This window comes from Taudactylus pleione, unplaced genomic scaffold (assembly GCF_031769625.1).
Source record: "Taudactylus pleione unplaced genomic scaffold, aTauple2 ptg000007l, whole genome shotgun sequence".
Classification (NCBI taxonomy): domain Eukaryota; kingdom Metazoa; phylum Chordata; class Amphibia; order Anura; family Myobatrachidae; genus Taudactylus; species Taudactylus pleione.
This window is the reverse complement of record NW_028284410.1, coordinates 15553226-15577368: the sequence shown is the minus strand read 5'-3', so window position 1 is coordinate 15577368 and position 24143 is coordinate 15553226. Positions and strand designations below refer to the sequence as shown.

General features: G+C 42.0%; 1 long non-coding RNA gene and 1 other non-coding gene across 2 annotated transcripts; one reads left to right on the top strand and one right to left on the bottom strand.

Annotated features, from left to right (window-relative positions):
• Positions 1-10026: 10026 nt before the first annotated feature.
• Positions 10027-10133, top strand: LOC148542916 (U6 spliceosomal RNA). The gene has a single exon (XR_015875825.1). It is a non-coding gene; the product is annotated as a U6 spliceosomal RNA (small nuclear RNA).
• Positions 10134-13694: 3561 nt separating this feature from the next.
• Positions 13695-21936, bottom strand: LOC148542915 (uncharacterized). Its single transcript, XR_015873726.1, has 4 exons — positions 21889-21936; positions 20420-20463; positions 15072-15203; positions 13695-14889 (listed from the first exon to the last, which is right to left on the bottom strand). It is a non-coding gene; the product is annotated as an uncharacterized LOC148542915 (long non-coding RNA).
• Between the last annotated feature and the right edge of the window lie 2207 nt (positions 21937-24143).

Genomic DNA, 24143 nt, shown 5'->3' with positions numbered 1-24143 from the left:
CATCAACTTGTACCAGAGTGATGGAAAGAGAAGAGTATGGAGAAGGAAAGGAACTGCTCATGATCCAAAACATACCACCTCATCAGTGAAGCATGGTGGTGGTAGTATCATGGCGTGGGCATGTATGCCTGCCAATGGAACTGGTTCCCTTGTATTTATTGATGAGGTGACTGCTGACAAAAGCAGCAGAATGAATTCTGAAGTGTTTCGGGCAATATTATATGCTCATATTCAGTCAAATGCTTCGGAACTCATTGGACGGCGCTTCACAGTGCAGATGGACAATGACCCGAAGCATACTGCAAAAGCAACCAAAGAGTTTTTTACTGCTAAAAAGTGGAATGTTATGCAATGGCCAAGTCAATCCCCTGACCTGAATCCGATTGAGCATGCATTTCACTTGATGAAGACAAAACTGAAGGGAGAATGCCCCAAGAACAAGCAGGAACTGAATACATTTGCAGTAGAGGCCTGGCAGAGCATCACCAGGGATGAAACCCAGCGTCTGGTGATGTCTATGCGTTCCAGACTTCAGGCTGTAATTGCCTGCAAAGGATTTGCAACAAAGTATGAAAAAGTGAAAGTTAGATTTAGGATTGTTTAGTTTGTCCCATTACTTTTGGCCCCTTACAAAGTGGGAGGCACATATAGAAACCGTTGTAATTCCTACACTGTTCACCTGATTTGGATGTAATTACCCTCAAATTAAATCTGAAAGCACATCTTGTTTGTTTAATTTCAAAGCCATTGTGGTGGTGAATAGAGGCCAAAATCTGAAAATTTTTTCAATGTCCCAATATTTATGCACCTGACTGTGTATGTATGTATGTGTATATATATATATATATATATATATATATATATAAACATATGGTGCCACTTTGCCTTCCTGGATCTTCCAAAACTAAGATAAGCTCGTCATTTGCTGGTTGAATTTTACTTGTCTGTCTGTCCAGTTGTTTTATATGTCTGTCTGTATATATGTTTTATATTTACATTTATATATTGTATTTTACTGTGCAAACCATTATTGCACAGTGACTTTCTGATTTACGAAATAAATTGTGTTTTTTTATATATATTACATTGAATATATGTGGTTTTTATATATACTCACGTATTTTGCCTTTTTGTACAGAAAACACCCTACTTGCACTAGAAACACTGTATATATAAATTATTGACACATTGAATTAAATTTGTTTTTATAAAAATTTATATTTTTCTCTGCACAGCTGCACTTTGCTGTTTTTTATCTGAATAGTGATTTTTTTCATATATTGATACTATATTTTTTATATATTGATACTAAATATTTATATATTTATTTAATATCACACGGCACTTAGCACTTTTAGGCACTCTATAACAGGAATGCCACTCTTATTGAGACATTGGAGCTCATTCAGACCCGCTTGCAAGATGCGGTCGCTCGCTGGCAAAAAGGAGCCGAATATTTAAATGAAGTGCTCGCAGTGCGTCGCATAAGGACGCCCACTATGTTTTAGCGAGCTACGGCAAAGTGCACTCGCAAGTGTCTAAAGATGCCCCCTTGCCACTCGCAAACACGTCATCTCTGGGAAATGAAGGATTAATTGGGACCATCAAGAGCCGTCGGAGATGCTCGCAGCCCTTGGGGTTGCCTTAGCCTACCGCAAGCATACCGATCAGTGCTGGCTGAAATACATGCAGGTGACATGTACAATGACGCTACTTTGCTAATTATGAATGCCCTTTAAACGGCGTTTTGGCAGCCTGACACACCTGCGTTCGCACATCCACTCCCTCGTTCACAAGCACCTTCCCCTGTTACCACCCACAAACGGCACTATCTGTCACTCAAAGCAGCAACCTGATAGTGGCTTGGGAGCAACCAAAATCAGATCGCAACTAAGGGCTTGTGCACATGCACTGCGAATTGTACGCATGCGCAGATGGGCGAAAATCGCTCAGAGCAAGCGAGTGCACCTTAGCTAGCGGGTCTGAATCAGGTCCATTGTGTATCCTTTAATGAAAATAAATCAGGCTTATCTGAAATCCTTCTTTCCAACTATCAATGGACCACCTTTTAATGAAATGGGGTTCCTGGTATCTTTAAATAACTAAATTGAACACCTTGCGCATCACCCGTTCTGTGCATGTGCAGAACAGGTCCTGCATCATTGCATGCGGTGCCGGTGAAGTCTTCTTGACAGGCTGCAGCCATTTGGCTGAAGGGAGGGGGCAACACCAGACAGCATTCATTAAAACTGGGAGTACCGAGGCCAGGGTCTGCATCTTCCAATTTCCTGGCCCAGACAGAGGAGTTCCAGTGGTCATTGTGAGTAAGCTTAGGCTTACTCAGATGGCCAATGGCTGCCCGATGGTGAACCGATGCTGCATCCTGGGACTCAGCAGCAGATCACAGAAGACGGCAGGAGGCGTCTATTTGTACAAGACTCCTCCTACAGCATTAGCATATGTTAGCATCGCTGCTCCGTCCAAGGGTGCAGCAGCGATGCTAACAGCGTACAACTTTGAATCTGGCCCATAGTGTAGTACTTTGAATTTAATAAATAAAAATAGGGATTCAAAATCCATACATCATTAAAAAAGTCAATGAGCGTATCAGTATCATAGCACCAGATCCAGAAATTTATATTATCCTCGCCACAGACTTCACTCATGAGAGTGAGAGCTCCAAGTCCAGGCATCCTAAACTCAGCCTGGGGATGTCCAGAATGCTACACAGTACCATCCTCAGGTTCTGTGCATGGCTATTCACAGCAATAAGACATGAAAGATCGCTGAAATGTATTAAAACACAGTGTTATGTGTTTATAAGTGAAGTGATCTCTAATGCGATCACTTCACTTCTCCTATGGGACTCCAGCACAGGACCGAGGTTGGGAAACACTACTCTAGGCAACAACGGCTAACGCCATGTGGTGGATCTTTTCTACACAACATGAGTAGTAGCGCATGCAGGGGGGGTTTCTGAGTACCCAATATGACAATTCCATTAGAGGCAAGTCATTCAGCCCTGCCCCCTCCCGATTGACCTGCAAATTGCGGCATTATGCTGCTAGGGGGAGGGGCCTAATGCAATTGTGCCAGCCTGCCTGGTCCTGTCTACAACCTGCAGCTGCTGCAAGGTAAGTATGTATAATGTATGTGTGACATATGTGCATGTATACTGTATATGTATAAATGTGTGTGTTATGTATGAATGTGACATATGTACTGTATATGTGACTATGTATGTGTATATTTTATATGTATAAAACGCAGAGGATATGCAATTGAAGTGACCTCGGTCATTCTTTGCTCTACCATTGTTTCCATGCCAATCATCATACATATGTCACAAAGATATTTTGCCTTTATTATGGAATCATTCAACAAATAAAATTGGATTTGGTAGCTTTTGGAAACAAATTGGGATTTGGTACATTTTGACATGAATCTCAATTTAAATTACATGCAGAAGTAGTTCCATTACACTACAAAGAACGTTTGACTGTAACTATTATTTATTATGATACTTAGGCCCGTATTCAATTAGTTTCGCACCCATGATAAAGTTTAACCTGCCGGACTTTTCGCCTACATCACGTATTTTAGTTGCGGAAACTTATCACGTGCGTACCCGAGATTCATCCAATTCAATTCCAAAAGGTGTGAAAAGGGAGACACAAAGTCAGAACAGGCGAAAAGTGGTGTCAGAATCGGGGAAATCAGCCTGAACCCCCAAAAAGATGCAGAAACATTGATGATCAATGTAGTAGTGCCCGATTAGCTATAATGAAACAGTTTGGGGTACTTAAGTTGGTACAATTGCCTCTAATTAGCACCTTAAGCAAGCACCTGCAATCCAAATAACACCTCACCCGTACTTGCAGACCCCCCAAAAGTCTATTTCTCTACTTTTTATGTTTGTACCCCCACTTTGTACTTTTTCGCCCCCAGCTTCAAACGACTTTTAAGGGGTGTTTCTTACTTTTTTTTAGGGATTTTTTGATGCATCTATCCTTTGGGGGCCTGTTCCAAGGGTTCTGAGTGTTTCCCCACCTTTCCACCCCAAAACAAAAATGTTGCACTTCTTTTCTCCTGCTATTCAGAGGCGAATCTTTTTCGCCTATTACATTGCATTGACTTTCTGCGTATGTGAAAAGCTGATGGAATTGAATATGGAGATAAGTTTTCGCCTGGCGAAAAGTCCCAATCGGCGATACTTTTTCTCGGATCTCAGCTTTTTGCTTATAATTGAATACGGGCCTTAATAGCAAACATTCCCTTCTATATAGTTTATTTTTAAGTTAAAAGAAAGGTCACTCTTCAGTTAACATATTTTTCTCTGCACAATGATATTATTCAGTCATCATAAACAACTGAGGTATTCTCATCATCATTTTCTTGTACTTGTGTATTACCCTCTGTGTTTGTAAAATGGCAACTGGTTTATATCTTTGTTCCCCATCATATCTTTCTTTTTAGCCTCTTGCACTCTTAAGCTGGGTACACACTAGACAATATCTTGAATGATTTGGCCGATTCCGACACATCGGAACAACAAATCGTTCAAATTGTCCGGTGTGTATGCTCTATCGCGATACCGATACGCGTTCCCATGGGTCGTTGGTCACATCTTCAGATCCTTTGTACATGCAGGAAGATCTGTCAATCTCGTTAACGATTCGCCACAGATCGTTTAGTGTGTACACACTACCGATCGTCAAATATCATTCTGACCTGGACGATGCGGGCACTTGATAGACATTCCCTGGACTCTCCCCTGACCTCCTTCAGACCGGTGATTTTAGCATGAGCAGGTATGAATGACACAGATGCATGCTTAGATCAGTGAGATCCGTGTTAAAATAAAATAAATGACTTGGCCCCCCCACTAAAAGCACAACCAGCACCGGACTTTTCAGAGCCAGTCCTGATTGTGTAAATACAGAGGACAAAAGATGTAGGAGTCCCCTGTATTTTACACAACCAGCTCCGGGCTCAGTGAGCCAGTCCTGGTTTTGGAAATATAGGGGCCAAAATTAATAGGAGTCCCCTGTATTTTCCATATCCAGCACCGGACTCTTTCTATCGGGGTGTAATGCCACAACCAGGGGAACCTTTTCACCAGGTCCCCTGGGCAAAGCATTATACTTGACCGCTAGTCAGGCAAGGCCAGGGATCCCTGAGGAGGTGGGGACCCCTCCAATAAAGAGGTTCCCCCTCTCCAGGTCACCTCAGGCCTGGGCTGATAGCAACGGCTATCCCCGGAACCTCTGACTGGTGGGTGCCAGCTTGATTGTGTAAAAGATAGTTACAGTAATATTGTCTTTGGCTGGAGAACTACAAGTCTCGCAAGCCTCCCACCACATTCTGGAACTTGGAGAACCACAAGTACCAGCATACGGGGGCATTAAGGACCCGCTGATACCCGTAGTTCACCTGCGAAAGAAATATTAAAATAAACACTAGGCACACACTGTGAAAGTAAAGTTTTAGTAAAGCATACATGCACACTCACATCACATTCACGCATACTCATCTATAATCCCTATAGTCATTCACGTCCCCTTCTCCGGTAGAATCCACATCTATTCCTAGCGTAGATCACGTCTTCTTCGGTCCATGTAGGCATCCATGTCCTCTAAAAAAAAAAAAAAGCGCAATGTCCCGACCCATGAACATAAGTACCATCCTCTGAGGATGCCTGGGCTGAGCGTTCATTGGCTGAGAGATGTGACTTTATGCTAATGCCACTACACAGCCCTTCCCTGGTGTATATCCAAATGTGCAAGGACTGAGACTCCCACTGTCAGTGTGTACAGGGGCTGCAATCATGTTATGCACGCTTTAGATGCCACCATAGGTCACATCATTGACACTTTCACCAGCCCTATGCTAGGTGTAGATTATGCACCTCAGTATGACCTCCAATGTGAGTAGTTCAGCGTCTCTGTACACAACCAATGTCATCAACACGCCCATGTCACTCCTATAACACTCCCATACTACGCTATATCTGCGTCTGATTAGTCAACCCCCTGTAACCGCCTAGGAATGCCAAACACATTTCAAATACACTCCTTCATGCATGCATCTGCATCTGTACTGCAACTCTGTATGAACACTAATGGGACGCATGCGCAAATCATTGTACAAGAAAAAAATAAACACATTGACCCCTGACAGGAAAAAAAAAACCACATTGGCCCCCAACAGGATATAAACACACACATTGGCCCCAATAGAAAACAATAAAATATATTTGTCCCTACTTAAAAAACAAACACATTGGTCTCAATAGTAAAAAAAAAAACACCCTGACCCCAAGAAGAAAAATACAAACACATTGGTCTCAATAGGATAAAAAACACAGTGACCATGACAAGAAAACAACAAACACCTTGACCCCCCACAGGTAAAAAATAAAACACATTGGCCCCCACAGAAAACAAACAAACACATTGGGCCCCACAGCAAAAAACACAATGACCCCAGACAGGAAAAAATAACCCTTATTGGCCTCTACAAGAAAACAACAAGATTGACAGTGTATGTACCAATATTAAAAGACAAGGAAAAGGAAATTTGGGGGCACACTTTTCGAGTTTTAGAATATTGGGTAAAACTAAAACATAACTTTTATTCTCAACTGTTAAAAGGTGAGTGAAAATTGGATAAGAATCCTAACATAATTGTGTGCATACACAAATAATACTAAAAATTACCGTCAAAATATTTCCAATATGAATCATCAATCAGCTTATCGTTTGAGAAAATCAAAATATACCGGCCAAAGTTCAAAGTGCTTTTGAAATATTTTATCTCATCACATTAGGTACATAAAAAATATTCAGTGGATGAAAAATAAATTGACTCAAATGATACATCCAATATCACCATTTAAGGACATAAGAGATATGGGCTATGGGCCCCCATTTATCAATGAAGCATAACCCATTTAGCGCTCACTAAAGGGGTTATGTCACCCTTTCTGGATGTAACAAACAGCGGTAATGTAAGATTACCACTGTTTGTCAAGCAACGTTCTCGCCATTTTTAGACCCGGCACTGCCTCTCTGGCTTCAGCAAAACCTTCTAGGCACTGCTGGGTCCCCGTGTCATGCACATGTGCAGACGGACTGTCGCGCATGCGCATACCACAGGAGCCCCATCGTTGGCAGTGTTAGGCTGCCAGCATCCCAGTGGAGGGCATTGCAGAGGAGGAGAACTTTGTGGGACCTCGCCGGAGTAGTAAGTATTGGTAAATGCCAGTAATTTTTTTGTTTTTATCACAGTGATAAATGGGGGCCATGAATTGTAAAAATAACCTGAAATGACAATGAATGTCAATTGCAAATATACAAATTACTGTCTATAAAAAGTGACACTATCAGAAAAAGTCTGAAAATTCTGCATAATATAGAGGTATGTATACATAGTGTATGTTTCCGGGTACCATGTCTAAGGGTCTGGGGAATTGGGTGGTGAGTGTATGTCCCTGGAGAAGACGGAGAAGGGGGGGTAGGGTGTTTAGTATATGTCTAGGGGGTGGTAGAGTGGGTAGTGTATGTCCCTGGAGAAGGGGGGGGGGAAGGTTGGGTGTTTAGTATATGTCTCTTGGTACTATGTCTGGGGGGCTGGGAAGTATGGTGATAAGTGTACGTCAGTAGGGTAGACAGGAGAGGGGTGATAGAGTGGGTAGTGTATGTCCCTGGGGAAGACGGGGAAGGTTGGGTGTTTAGTATATGTCTCTTGGTACTATGTCTGAGGGGCTGGGAAGTACGGGGATAAGTGCACGTCAGTAGGGTAGCCAGGAGAGGGGGTGGTAGAGTGGGTAGTGTATGTCCCTGGGAAGACGGGGAAGGTTGGGTGTTTAGTATATGTCTCTTGGTACTATGTCTGAGGGGCTGGGAAGTACGGGGATAAGTGCACGTCAGTAGGGTAGCCAGGAGAGGGGGTGGTAGAGTGGGTAGTGTATGTCCCTGGGGAAGACGGGGAAGGTTGGGTGTTTAGTATATGTCTCTTGGTACTATGTCTGAGGGGCTGGGAAGTACGGTGATAAGTGTACGTCAGTGGGGTAGCCAGGAGAGGGGGTGGTAGAGTGGGTAGTGTATGTCCCTGGGGAAGACGGGGAAGGGGTTTAGTATATGTCTCTTGGGACTATGTCTGAGGGGTTGGGAAGTACGGGGATAAGTGCACGTCAGTAGGGTAGCCAGGAGAGGGGGTGGTAGAGTGGGTAGTGTATGTCCCTGGGGAAGACGGGGAAGGTTGGGTGTTTAGTATATGTCTCTTGGTACTATGTCTGAGGGGCTGGGAAGTACGGTGATAAGTGTACGTCAGTAGGGTAGCCAGGAGAGGGGGTGGTAGAGTGGGTAGTGTATGTCCCTGGGGAAGACGGGGAAGGTTGGGTGTTTAGTATATGTCTCTTGGTACTATGTCTGAGGGGCTGGGAAGTACGGGGATAAGTGCACGTCAGTAGGGTAGCCAGGAGAGGGGGTGGTAGAGTGGGTAGTGTATGTCCCTTGGAAGACGGGGAAGGGGTTTAGTATATGTCTCTTGGGACTATGTCTGAGGGGTTGGGAAGTACGGGGATAAGTGCACGTCAGTAGGGTAGCCAGGAGTGGGGGTGGTAGAGTAGGTAGTGTATGTCCCTGGGGAAGACGTGGAAGGTTGGGTGTTTAGTATATGTCTCTTGGTACTATGTCTGAGGGGCTGGGAAGTACGGTGATAAGTGTACATCAGTATTGTAGCTAGGAGAGGGGGTGGTAGAGTGGGTAGTGTATGTCCCTGGGCTGGGAAGTACTATATATCTAGAAGCCTGGGGCTAGGGTGGGTTACAGGTATGTTCCAGAGGTGAGGGTGGGACTGGTTATCCTATCGCCCCCCACCAGAGTCAGCGCACAGAGCACAAGCTCCATACACTCTGCCGCTGGGGGCAGGATGGGAGTAGTAATAGCAGGAAGCAGGGGACAGGATGGGGGGAACAGTGGGAAGCAGGTGGCAGGATGGGAGTAATAGCGGGAAGCAGGGGGCTTCCTGACTACATCCCGGGGGGAGGTTGGGTATGTAATACCGCCGGGCTTCCGTTGAAATCCCGACGCCGGAAGGCCGGCAGATGAAGATCCCGACAGGGGAGGTAAGTAGGCTATCCCTCTCCCCCCTAACCCTAACTCTCCTTTAGTGGTGCCTAACCCTAACTTACCCCCTAATACCTAACCCTTACCTCCCCCCAGGGGTACCTAAACCTAACCCCCCTCCCCACACCCTATAATACAGGGGACCCCTACATCTTTTGTCCTCAGTATTTGCACAACCAGAAAAACAAATGATTGGGAGCGCAATAGATTCAAATAATAAGCATATTTATTAATAGTAGTGTTCTCTAAAATATATCTCTAAATCAGATCAATGAATAGATAAATACATGAATTAGATCAGACTGGCAACATATTCATTTGTCACAATAGAAGTCAGAAACATAAAATAAAAATAAAACAATGAATATGCAAATGGAGTTATAGGTCTAAAAAGTCACTTGTAGATTTTGATAGATTGACCTTTAATAAAACCTCCTTTGGTTTTTGCTAAATACACATGTGGTAATTAGCTAGTTGTTGGTTTGAAAAGGGATATGATATGGTTTGTCATTTGGATATTTAAAATATCTAGATATCCATATTAATCCTCCACAATGTAGCAAGCATGAATATTGTAACTGATATCCAATTTATCCGATACAGATAAAGTACCTGGGATCAGCGTTGTTCTGTCTGGGTACACTGAGTGGGGGGCAGTGTCCAGATTGCCCCTCCGACAATGAAAGCTGGCCGCTCTGTTGAATCTGAGTCCCGTAGTGAAAGAGTGAGGCTCTATCTCTTGAGCGCTGCTACTCTGGGCAATGGCATATGTAAGTGAGTCGTTCAGCAGCCGTGTCAGGTCCCGCTACGTTGTGAGCTCACTGAAAGGGTAGCGCTCGGATGATACAGTGTTGGAGCATCCGGGGTCCATGTAGCGTTAAGAATCTCCTGATTGGTGCTCACTTAGGCAGCACATATACTAAAATTGGAACGATACAGAGATGATTAGCATGGCCCCTGCGCAAGGATGACTCGCAAATTCGTGAAGCGTTCCATATTTTTTTTTCTCTTGCTTCTATATTCCTTCTTTTCTTATAATGAGAAAATTTTCTATTATATCATATTATTATTCTGAAATAGTACAGTTCCCATTATAAAAGTATGTTATGTGTTAATCCTTATTTTTGAATATTGGAATGTACTGTTTTCTCTGTGATTTGCTCAATAAAAAGAGTTTAAAAAAAAAAAAAAAGAATCTCCTGACTGAATCCACCAGTAAGGTTAGCCACCTCTTTTTTGGTTGAGCTGCCGTCTTTTTATTGTATCTTTCACCTATAACTACAGCGCCCATTTCTTTCTGTATTCCTTTACACAACCAGGACTAGCTCTGAAAAGTACGGTGCTGGTTGTGCTTTTAGGGGGGACTCCACATTATTTTATTTTAACACTTTACAAGCTTTTATTACACATAGATGCATGCCCGGATCTCACTGATCTGTGCATGCATCTAGTACAGCCCATTATTTACATTTTGCAGAAATCTTTAAGATGGTCGTCAGGTGTTTTGGTAAGCAAACGATATATCGTCATTGATCTAATGATTTGGAAATCATTAACAATGCACAATATATTGTTGGTCGTTGTTAAGATTGCACAGTGCGTATGTACTATATTGTTTGTCTAGGAGTTCAGGGGAAATCATTGACGACATTGCATCGTTTGCAAGTCTTCTAATGTGTACCCAGCTTTAAGGTGGGTAAGCAGCACCAGAAAGATATATCTGCAGATGACGGTTGTTCATACATACTTAACAACCACCACTGCGTTGCGACCCCCTTCCCGGTGGCATTTGCAGCAAGTGTACGGGCAGTCGGCTGACTGTACACAGCATGATGAGCAGATATATCTGCAGGTATATCTGCCATCAGCTGTGCGGGACAGACGATGTGATATATATGTCAGTGCTGTAACTAGGGTAGTGCGACCAGTGCCATGGCACGGGGCACCGCAGGGCAGGGGGCGCTGTTTGGGCCTGTCAATTTTCCTGTTTATTATCATTCTCATTTGTAGCTTCCACTTCTTTTATCCCCAGCATCTCCTGGCCTCCCATATCTCTTCCCTGGTCCTTCCCCATGAGGCCATGGCCCTTTTTCAGGTGCACTATCTTATGTCCATATTTAAAAAATGGGGGGCGGAGCGCCAATGCTCTCTCTGGCACAGGGCACCAAAAAGTTCAGTTACGGCTCTGATGTATGTGAACGACATCGTTCACAAACAAATAGTCTGTACACACTGGCCGATGTGCACACACAATATATCGGCCATTCAATTGAAATGTCGGCCAGTATGTACCCAGCATTACACTGCACTCCCTTTATGTTTGCTATCACAAGATCATACCTCAATCCCCACCTTATCATCTTGTGTTTAGTAAATGTCCTGTCAGTGCAGGGGCCGTTTCATGTATTGCCAGGCAGCATGAGTCCTGTCTATATGTTTTGTAGTATGACTGCCCGCTGCAGCACTCAGGAGAGATACACATCAGATATACAAGAAGAAAGACTTACACAGTGCTGGTGGCTGTGAGAGAGCCAGTACTTCTGATGCTGGCATCCGCTTCCTAAGATGGGGAACTTTGGGGTAGCGGTCACTGACACAGAAGACAGTAACCAGGGATCCTGTGCAGTGACTGACCACAGACAGGAAGGCTGCACTAGGGATGAAGGTGGCTGTGTCTTATAACTGGATCCAGGGGGTAGTGTTTGCATCCCCTCCTGTAATCTGTCTTGAGATATTAGGTATGGGGGTGGTATTTCTGAATTCAGCATCCCCTCCTGTAATCTGTGTTCTGCTATTGTCCTGTGGTTGTTTGCTACTTTCTGATCTCTGTGTCAGGGGAGCTACTTTCTTATACTGACATTATAAATGGCTGGTGGGACATTTTCACAGCCTGCCAGCCTGGGGATGATACATCCGATGTGGTGGAACCAGCCTGGGGCTAGGTCCATGGCTAATGCCATTGTGCAGTTGCTGACTAGTTCCCAGGAGTTGTATGGGGGCTCTTTTCTCACAGCTATTCCACTGGGGGTTCATCTGGGTTTGTTTCTAGGCCCGCCAGTTTGGTTGATCACAATCCTCCATTTTCCATGGCAGCTGCTCTGGAAGAGTCAGTTTGGGTTAGGGGTTTTGCTTCATCATAAAGATGTCGCAGATCAGAAGGTGAAAGGCCCCCTAAGACCATATATTTATCACAGCTGGGACCTCCCCTTAGGCCTGTCATGTTTTTGGTACAGCTTTCAAAGGGCTTACATTTCAGAATTATTGCCTTTATTTGATAATTCATGGGGCACCTTATAGTATCTGGATAATGCGTTATTGGATACCAGCCCTATGGAGGTGATCATTCCTGCATCTGCAATCTCAGTGGGCTTGATTCAGAGATGTATGCATACATCAACCATTTATTTAGGGGGTGCTATATTGGGAATATACATTGATTAAAATCAATTGTACAATGTGATATGCATCAATCATACCAACTACCGTGTTTCCCCGATAATAAGACACTGTCTTATTTTTTTTTTTGTTAAAAAAAACACCATAGGGCTTATTTTCGGGGTAGGTCTTATATTAATTAATATTGACAGCAGTGCCCCTTATGCAGGCCCCCTTGTAGAAGTGCCCCTTATGCAGGCCACCCCCTTGCAGGCCCCCTTGTAGAAGTGCCCCTTATGCATGCCCCCCCCTTGTAGGCCCGCTTGTAGAAGTGCCGCTTATGCATGCCCCCCCCTTGCAGGCCCCCTTGTAGAAGTACCACTTATGCAGGCCCCCCCCTGTAGCAGTGTCCCTTATTGCAGTGCACTTACCTGACTCGCCGCCGTCCGGGATGTTGCTCTCACCTGTGCGCTGACTGGATCTAACATGATCCAGCAGGCGCGGCCGCACAGGATCCTCAGCGCGCGGGTGACGTCATGACGTCACCCGTGCACTGCATGACTGGGAACGCTGGTCTCTGCAGCGTTCCCAGCTCAAAATGAGTTCAGGTAGGTCTTATTTTCGGGGTAGGGCTTAATTTGGACCGGGTTACAAAATTAAGGGTAGGTCTTATTTTCGGGGTAGGTCTTATTATCGGGGAAACATGGTATATAGCTGTTGAATCTGGTAGCTCTATGGGGTGTACTATTAATATAATTCCATATAACGTTACTCATATATACCAGTAAAGGGAGATGTAGTGGCAACCAAATGATGTTATAACAACCCACATAAAGACATGGTTGATTATACTTTGTCCCAATAGGGAGTATAATATTCCTACACTGGATACTGAACACATGTTCCCATGTGACAATCCATGATATATGAAATCCCCCTACAAAGGGTGTTTTGTTAATTATATTACAATTTAGTTAGAAACCCCCATTTTTTCAATACATAGTCAATGATGTAATTACAGAATATATCCAATTGATGACAGAATACATCCAATTTATTGAATAATCAACGAATAGTGCATTAACATTATAAATCCAACAAATAGGTAAATTTTATACAAATATAACATATAAAGGACACAGATACAAGTATACTGTTTGATAATTTAATACTTACAAAGACATTTAAGGTATAAGCTTGTTTCACATTTTTTACTATATACTTTTAATATTTCACTAAAAAGGCAAAGTGAATTTTAAACATTAATATAATAAAAGTTACATTGTATTTATTATTTCTCTTTCCTATATGTGCGCCAACAAAGAGACAATACTTTCCTTCTTTCTCCCTACTCATATCTCTTCTTATTGTCCTTGGCAGCACCCCATAGAGCAATCATCCATTGATATACACTATATATTTGGGGCTTTCGTGCAAACAATTCTTGTCTAACCTAAACCTAGTGCAGAGGTCTCTCCCAAATCCCCTATCCCCAATCGAATAAGCTGTGCCTCTAAGCTGCAGCATAATTGACATGCTGCGGCCATTTGGGGGCAGAGCGGGGGTGTGGTTGGCCTGCGTTACCTATAGATGGATCCTGCCACATTAGACTATTCCATTTCCTACAGACGCCTCCTGCTGCATTAGAATATTAGTTGGACGGTATTGCACAGTCACTTCCATGCGGCTGTACAGCACCATCCATCTCTGAGTCAGGCCCTCTCTCCTCCTTCCCCCTTTTATCTTTCTACCTCTCCTTCCCCCCTACATGCTCTCCCCCTTCTCTCTCTCCTCCACTCCTACCTCCTTCCTCTTACGTTTCCCCTTACATACTCTCTCACTCTGCCATCTTTAGCCTCTATCTTTGCACACTCAGGAGGCCTGGCTGACATCTTCCTACACCCAAAATGTAGCATTTTAAATCAGTTATATGTTTTATTATAAGATGTTAAAAACAAACATTGTAAATAGATGAGCAGGGAGCAGGGGGTACTGTGTATAGGGATCTCCCTAGGATGGAATTTCCTCTTGCTGTCAGTGAAGTGCATGGAGATCCATCTCCAGTGTGATCCTCCAATTATTTCCAAATAAGGGCTTCCGCCACTCCATATATGCCCATGTACATCACAGACACTGGGTGGCCACAAAGGTCTATGAACCTTTTACATATAAGCACAGCCCGCACGAGATTCCGTGTAACACAGGGGGAGCCACAGGTAGGGGAGAACACATCACAGGTTGGATCCATATGTATTGCTACCCTCACAGACTCTCATGGTTGTTTCATGTGACCGGGAGAAGAATGACATGGTGGGGTTGTGCACGGTGAGTATCTTGTTCTGTGGAGACCTGCAGCCCAGCACACTAATGGCCTATTGTGGCACTGAGGAAGAAGAGAAGCTGTGTGAGGATGACGGGCAGCCAATGAGAGCTGGGAGAGGATTGGGATGTGAGTCTCCCTTCTGGTCTCAGGCCCTGATTCCAAAATGTATGCTAATGGAATCGCAACTGCAATGTCTCATGGATTGCATTAGTGAAAACATGCTAATGTCTTCCAACACTTACCACAGCATAGGAACGACCACTGCTGCCTTCTCATATGTCCAATGACATGCATCAGCATAAACATCTGGAATATTGATGCAGATCGGGCAGCCACAACACTACGTCTCTCCTGACATGCTGAGAGCTCACATTCTGCGAAGGAGATCAGAATGGCTAATTTATGCACAGCCATGAAACGAAGCCTCTGTGCGAACGTAATCACTAATTGTTCCGCATGTGCAGTGTGACTTTCACGCATGTGCAATGGCTTAAAATCGCTCAATCAACATAAAGATCAGCATAGTGTAAGTCTGAATCAGGTCCTTAGTGCGCAGCTGTTAGCTGGACATTTAAGCCTATTATATATATTAGATAATGTTAGCACTGCCCATGGCCAATCACATGGCTCCACTTGCAATTGAAACCCTGTAATGGGGTGTTCTTACACAGGCAATATCAGAGAGGGCATGGTGATAGAAATACAGGCTATACAGAGTTGGGCAGAAGATATGTATTGATTGTTTTTATGTTTATATTTATTGAAGCAGGACATGTTTACAGTATGTAATAAACATTGTCAGGAACACATCTGTTTCCTTGTTATTATTAAAGTAAAACTAGAGGGGGAGAGTGGAGGTGATGGCAGAGGTGAGGGTAAGAGGTACAGGACAATAGCGCATGCCCATATCTAGGCTAACAATAGGCTGATTCATATCAGCAGAAGCGATAATTAGCTCCAGTACAGACATGGAGCACAAGTATCCCTACATCTCATAACCTGGTGGAACCTGCAGGGGATCCATTGTTTAAGTTACTCAGTAAATAGTAGTCATGTTCACAGGTTAGAGGACATCATTACCCTAAAGTTGCCCATACATGTAATATTTTGGTTGTTGTCCTGTAAATAATATGATATCAGACAAAGTATATAAGAATTGGAAAAGAAGGATCTTGTTATTTCCAGTCATTAGATATGAGAGACTTTACGGACTCAAGAACCACTTTTTTCGTCTAATTAGATGAGAGAGTAAAATGTCCATGGATCTTTAGTTATTCATGGTACAGACATTAAACTGATAATAAACTATTCCAAAAAGGAATGACAAATAAGAAAGCCTATCAGATATAGAATACACCTCTGTGAACACAATACCGCCAACAAAGTGTTCCTACAGGTTGCGAACATTTTAGACAATTTCCCCATGTACCATCTGTAATATACTGTAGGTTATATGCTGTTTATTTGATTTGTTTTGAAATAGCCCTGACAGCTTTACCCCGTCTCACCTCCTCCCCGGATGATTCATAAATTATACTTGCTGACTTTATATTTTTCCTTCTGGGAGAAGCCCCAAAAGGAGATGCTGCTGCTCCCTCATGGGCACAGGGCCGGGCACTTCACTTAATAAGGCGCTATACCTTTCCAGCATAATGATGCAAGTCATGGGTCTATGAAGAGAGGAGACACAATGACGAGCTTCTCAGGTCATATTAGCACTGCCTCCTCCTCATAGACCCGCTATTTGTACCATTATGATTACTGTCCCACCAATTTCACTAGGAAGTTGGATGTGGGAGGACCATCTACTATTCTGAGGAACAATGGGACGCCGTGAAAATTTGGGTATCTCAAAGACATTTTGGGAGAGTAGATAAGTATACTCTAAATTCTGGAGCTCAAATACCTATAGGAGATATTAGATGTGTGCAGCAAATAAGCAGCATAGATAGATCTGGTACAATTTTTCAGGACCATTTCATACAAGCTTTCTTATTGGAGTGTCATAGTAAGTGAAAATGTTTCTCTTCTATCCCCATGGAATTATTTTGAACACTAGACTTCAAGCTTAACTATTTACTCTTTACTGTTGATGCAAATCCATCTGTAGATGTAATCAGGTAATGTCACATCACTGAGCAGGCTTCATGATGGGTGATACAGCAGGTGTGAGGTGTAGTATGATGATACATGGCAGATGGCACACACAACCCACCTAGACCGATGATGCCACACCTGATTGTCCAGCACTGTTGGTCAATGGTCTGACTGAAAACAAGTGGTTTGCCATTGCTGGTGGTCATCAATGTTGCACCATCGATGGCAACCCTCAATCGATATTTAGGAAACGTTGGCAGTTGTGGTCTACACAGATCTTGAACGATTGCTAAACAATTGATGGCTTCTAACGATAGTTGAACCATCTATGGTACAGCTGTCAATGACCATCACTACAGTATAACATAAAAATTGCTATTTTTATGGTACACTGTGTTTTTAAAAAAAAAAAATTTTTTTAAATAAAATAGTGATGAATAAGTTTAAAATTATGTTCTTGACCTAATTGAATCATAAATGAAACAGACAATCTTGGAGCAGTTTTTGGAAAAAGAATTTGTCAGTTAAGTGGTTAAACAATTCCTAGATGGCAAGATGTAGTAATAAAGCCCTCAGACAAGGGGGGCAACATCGTCCTTTGGCCGCAACAGATGTATATTGAAGAACATAATAACTAATACCCCTTTTCCACCTAAATTCCGAGTCTGACCCGGAGTTGGAACAAAGTTCCTATCCGGATCAGACCCGGAATTTTGCCGGCGCTGACTCGGGATATTCCCGAGTCAGCGCCGCTCACACCTCAGTCGGGTCTGCATGGACCCGGCTTTTGCGGAGTGAAAGTGGTCGCTTGGGGATGACGTCATCTCCAAGCGCCACTGAAGCCGGACCAATCGGCCGGCTAGCAGCGCACTCCAGGTCATCGTGACCCGGAGTGCGCTGTTCTCACAGCAGGGTTTCACGGGCTACGCCCGTGTTAAACCCTGCTAGTTACCTGGGTTGGATTGCCGGGTCACTCGACCCGGCGATCCAACTCTCTCCCTTTTTACACCAGGGAGCTGCCCGGGTTAACCCTTCAAAAACCCGGGTTTTAGCTCCGGTGTAAAAGGGGTATAAATGACAGCAGTACAACTTATGTTTAATCCAACTCAAAATTTCCTTAAGCAATATACAGGCCTAATCACTTCAGCCTTCAGTAATGGGGTCATCAAGAAACTGCTCCACTCCAGATTAATTTAAAACCTGGTAACAACAACTCACTGAAAAGCTGCATACACACGCAACGATTTTTTGAACGATTATCGTTAAACGATATTGTTTAACGATGATCGTTTAAAAAAATCGTTTGCTTTCTAAGTCAAACGATGAACGATTATCTTTCATGCGCGTTCACGTTTGTAGTTTGTAGTTCAGTCTGATTTGTCAACTCAACGATTTTCATTAAGGGACTATGCAAAAATCGTTCATTACACTTTAAAAAGTCTGCCAGATAATCTGACAGAAAATCGTTCACAAAATCGTTGGTAACAAAATCATTGTGTGTGTATGCAGATAAAGGCTTAAAAGCAGGGGGTATAGCAATAACTTAATCAAAAGAACAATCAAGGAGACTGAAAAATACCCAAGAGATACACTACTGAAACCAAAGGTGAAAAAACAGAAAGAGGAACCAATCAGATTTGTAGGGACTTTCAATGTTTACTGGAAATCAATAATATCCTCCAGAAACATTGGTTAGTACCAGTGGCGGCTCTAGAGGTGGGGCTGTAACACAGTCCAAAATTCAAATAGAGGAGCCACACCAACTGGCATTTCAAACGCTGCTGGGACTCACTGGCAGTTGGTGTGGCTCTCCTATTTAAATTTTGGACTGCGCTGCAGCCCCAGCCCTGGAGCCGCCTCTGGTCAGTACTACAAACTGATAACGATTTGGTGACAATTCTACTTATAAGAATTAGAGATGAGCGGGTTCGGATTTACTCGGTTTTACTTGGATTTACTCGGATCTCAAAACGGCATTTTATTGGCTATCAGCTATCACGTGTTTTGGATAGCCAATAAAATAAATCCGAACTAATCCGAACTTGCGGTAAAATGGCGATAAGAACCGAGTAAATCTGAACCCGCACATCTCTAATAAGAATACAACCAAGTTGGAGAAGGTCTTGCAATATAAAGGATAGATTGGAACACAGCCACATGACTACAAACAAGAAGCCAGTATTCAATAAAAAATGTTCATATAAGTGTGGACAATGTAAAGCCTGTAAATACATGGTACTAAGAAAATGTTTTTTTGACAAATACAATAAGAAGTGGACTATTCAGAGTTACATTACTTGCACCACAGTAGTGACAATGGGCCTGATTCAGACCCGCTCGCTAAGATGCGTTCACATGCAGCCAGCCGATTGTTTGCGTTCTGTGTATGCGTATGCATCACAGCGCACGTGCACAAACTAGTGTGAGAGATCAGGAAGCGTTCGCTCACTGCACATAGACAGCCTGGCTAAATGAGTGACAGGGGAAGCCGTTTGGGGGTGGTGACGGGCTGGCCGCTAAAAACAGGGGAGTTGAGGTGCGAATGCAGGTGTGCCTGAGTGTCTTAACCCGGTTTCAGAGGCGTGCATAATTAAGAGGCAGTGTCAAAGTACGTCACTTGACTGAAATCTACACTGAAGCACTCGCAATGCTTGCCACAGGTTATAGTCAACCACAAGTGCTGCGATCGCATCCAATGGTACTCGATGTTACCGATGGTTGCATACACCCCCTGGAGATGACGTGTGCATGTGCGCGTCTTAACACAGGCTGGTGGGCATCTGCATACACAATGTGATCGCACACTAAGACATAGTGGGCGTGCTAATGCCTTGCCATGCATTCGCCTGCCTTGCTGAATTTGCATATACACCTAGCAAGCGGGTCTGAATCGAGCCCAATATACCATCTGGAATGTCCCTGTGGTAATATCTATGTGGGCAAGATATTGAGATCCTTAAAAGTAAGGGTACTGGAACATGTCAGAACGATCTGAAATGTCAGTCAAGATTGGCAAGATTTAAATCACTTACTACAGTAGTCTGACATTTTTACAAATATCATTACAGTAATCCCAATGTCTTAAAGGCTTTCAGAATGAACATGTTCAGATGGGAATTCGAGGGGGAAACCTCGATGCAGAACTTTTGAAAGAAGAGACAAGACTAATTTTCCTGATGAATAAACTAAACCCTAAAGGCTTGAATGAAAACAACAGCTATACTCCATTCCTTTAAGTATTTTTTGATTAATCTATGAATTTAAGAAAAAACTTAGATGAGGCTAAAACTTTAATTTACTTCGAGAATACATGAATAGGTTATGAATCTATAAACACCCCTTGGATTGGGTTGAATCAAGAGTAATAAATTATATATCCTTTTACATATAAATTACTTTTGTCTCTGATCTAATGTCCTCTATTGAAAGGGAATATTAACTCTAATTAATACCACATTGTTGTTATTGATAAATGAAGCAATAACATACTTACCAAATGGATGAAACTACGATGAGCAGAATCCTTCAAAGTACAACCTAAATGACAATATAGGAAGGGAACAGGAAGAGATTATTATACAACATATACATACACTACATTTAAATCACTATCCAGTATTTAATTAACAATGAGAATTTGAACTAGAACCAATCTATATGAGAATAGAAGAATTATTCCAAGTATAGAACCCTCAATACCATGATAGGTGAATAGAAGAGGTCATGAATCTATAAACTTAGGAGGATTTTACCTAATTTACAGAACAATCCTTTTCACGTGATATAGTATGAGATGAGGACCACTGTAACATTAACAATTAATCCATTATTCTTCATACATATCAAATTTAGTGTGGACATATACCTACTCACTTGTTGTTATTCTTTTCAATCACTTACAACGTATTTTTTATTAATTATGTGGTTTTGTCACAATTTTATTCATAGATTTCTACACACACCTGGATGTCACGTTTCTGATAGCACAATTAGACATGTTATATTAGTCTAAATAAACTTCACTTTTATTAACAATTCTCTTATTGACACATAGTCGACAGCACATAGAGCCACGTTTTATTTTATCTTGATATCTATTCAATCATTAATCTTTAACATTGGATAGATATTCACATACTAGATATGCACAGGCTCACTCATTTTATATGTACAATTTAACAAATTTCACTTTGATTAATCCCTAACGAAGATAATATTATTATCATAACTAATATTATTAATCCTGAATATTATCACCCAGTACCAATTATTTTTATTTTATGCAAATTATAGTTTATTACTTATGTATCTAATTATTATATACATTTCTGACCATTAACCGATAGTAATCAATATAGGATATAATAAATGCACAACTTAAATTTTTCTACATATCATAAGCTTCTCTATTTTCACCCACTAATTATAATCTCAACCAATACTCTATATTTAATAGAAAGATACAAATATATATGTATATAGTTAAATTATCCCTCTATATATATGCCTTAAACATCCCTTACTCTAACAGGCTGCAAATATTTGCATCAACAATCTGGAGCAAATATTCATAGTGTTAAAGTTCCAGTAGTTAGATGTAATAAGAATTCTATCATTTTATTTTTAAGCAATACTAACACCCGGAACTGATCAACTGTTAAAATAACGCACTGGACTGGAGGAGTTGGAAACACCCATATCTCTGTTATGTACTTTTATGATATTTACCGGAGTTATATTAATAGTATTGTGCAGTCATGAATGACTGCAATCTTATTGGCTAACAAGAACACACCCTCTATCCATATATTTGAGATTGCAGACTTTACTGGAAGAGACACGGAGCACACAGAGAATTTATAAACAAACAATACCAATAACTGGCGCCCTTTAAAATAATGAATCTGATTGGAGGAGATGAAAACACCCTCTATCTCCGATGTGTACTTTGATGAGATTTACCGAAGTTACCTCCCTCCGTACTCCGTAGACTGTTGATTTCACTGGATGAGATACGGAGCTCACAGTGAAAATATCAACAAACACCGGATTGGTCCCGAAGATCACGTGATCGGGAAACACAACCCGATTGGTTTTCATTCATGAATATAGTTTGGGCCAGTGGGGACAATCGTCTTGCCTTGAAAAAGCTAACAGAGAAATGCGCGCTGCCATGCCCGCCGTGTCTATTCCATGTCAGTACAAATATAAAATCAATTAACAACTAGAACATCTGAAACTCACTGTAATATTCATCCAGTGACAGGACATCTGTGTGAGAACGTACGTATTAATGTGTATCGAACTAGCCATGACTAGCAACATTGTTGCATAATATGTGTCTGAAACATGCATACTGGGTCTAGTTAAATTGTACTGATAGGATAAAGCCTGTATATTAATCACAACCAACAAGGGAGAATGACAGAATATCTATGTACTGTATACAGTGAGATTTGTGGAAATTTTAGCTACAATAATATATGATAAAGGAACAGCTAAGAGAGAATAGATATGATTCCAATTGGATAAAACAGCGTATCCTAGAATAATGTTGTTAATGAGATCCATACACAACCCTGAATATACATGTTAACTACGCTGTCTCTATTGACAAAATATATCAGAGACCTATCCCTAATAGTGCATCAGATATTGTATACATGCACTTATAAATGAATAAGGTGGTAATATATAACTACCCTACATATAGCTTACACTACAATGAAAATACATTGAACGGAAAAAGTCTGTTTATTAACTATTACCAACTGGGGAGAATGATAGGGTAGTTATGTATGTAGTGAGATCTGTGGCTCTTTGGCTATAATAATATATGAATAAGGAACTGCTGGGATAGAATATATATGAATCAAAGTAGTTATGACTACGGATCCCAGAATTATGCGGTTAATGAGATCCATGCATAAGTCTGAATATACATGTTACCTATGTTATTTGTATAGATAAACTATATTACAGATCTATCCCTTAAGTGCACTAGCTATTATTTACAACTATCTACTGTGAAGGAGTGATAACATAAATGGATATATATGAATTAGGAGATGATATACTATTATCCTAATAAATGTACAAAATATATATGACATAACAGTTGTTGATATTAAAATGATCCTCTATATACCCCTGTCTGTACCTTCCATAAACCTCTAAGGATGACGCAAATTTGCATACGCAGTCATACAATAAATAGAGACTCCAGACTCAGAACATGTGGTTCCGAAGCACAAAGTATTATTCGAGTAAAAGTACAGTCAGTTACACGCTATGATCTGTGTACAATAAGTGCAAATAAATACAATGACAGAGAGAGAGACAGAGAGAGAGAGACAGAGAGAGGCACAGAGAGAGAGAGGCACACACACAGAGAGAGAGAGGCACACAGCGAGAGAGAGAGGCACACACACAGAGAGAGGCACAGAGAGAGAGAGAGGCACACACAGAGAGAGAGGCACACACACACACAGAGAGGCACAGAGAGAGAGAGAGGCACACAGAGAGAGAGAGAGGCACACACAGAAAGAGAGGCACACACAGAGAGAGAGAGGCACACACACACACACAGAGAGGCACACAGAGAGAGAGAGACACACAGAGAGAGAGAGAGAGACACACACAATTTAGGCACAAAAGGAAATTATACAGACCCCAAGTACAGTATACATACGCAGGCGCTTCCGGACCCAGAGATAGGCATCAGCAAGAGACCCTTAGTCATACAGCGTTCAGCATGAAGACTGAAGACCAGCATTCATGCACTCATATTTATACCCCCCCAGAATAAACAAGACAATAGGGAAGTCTGTTGCTGATATCATTGGTTCCCAGAGGAGAAGCATATGTTACAGCACATTTAACAGGCTGGTTCAAATAGACTCTCCCTGCCTCTAACAGCTGGGGATCTTTCTAATCATGCCCTCTATAACATCCTAACAGTTGTTCATGAAATAAAACATTTTGTTGCTTGTAGGTTCTGTGATCCATAACTTGAGAATGCACGATGCGATCTCCACACCGATAGTACCGGAATTCTGTTGAAAGAGTACACATCAGTACGGACCCAAACACTGCTTTCTTATCATGTACAGAACCTAAGTTATCAAATATCTTTATTTCACAGCATTTAAACTAACTGAACCAACTTAAATCATATACTTTAAAGCTTATTAAACCTTATGTGTGAATATGTAATG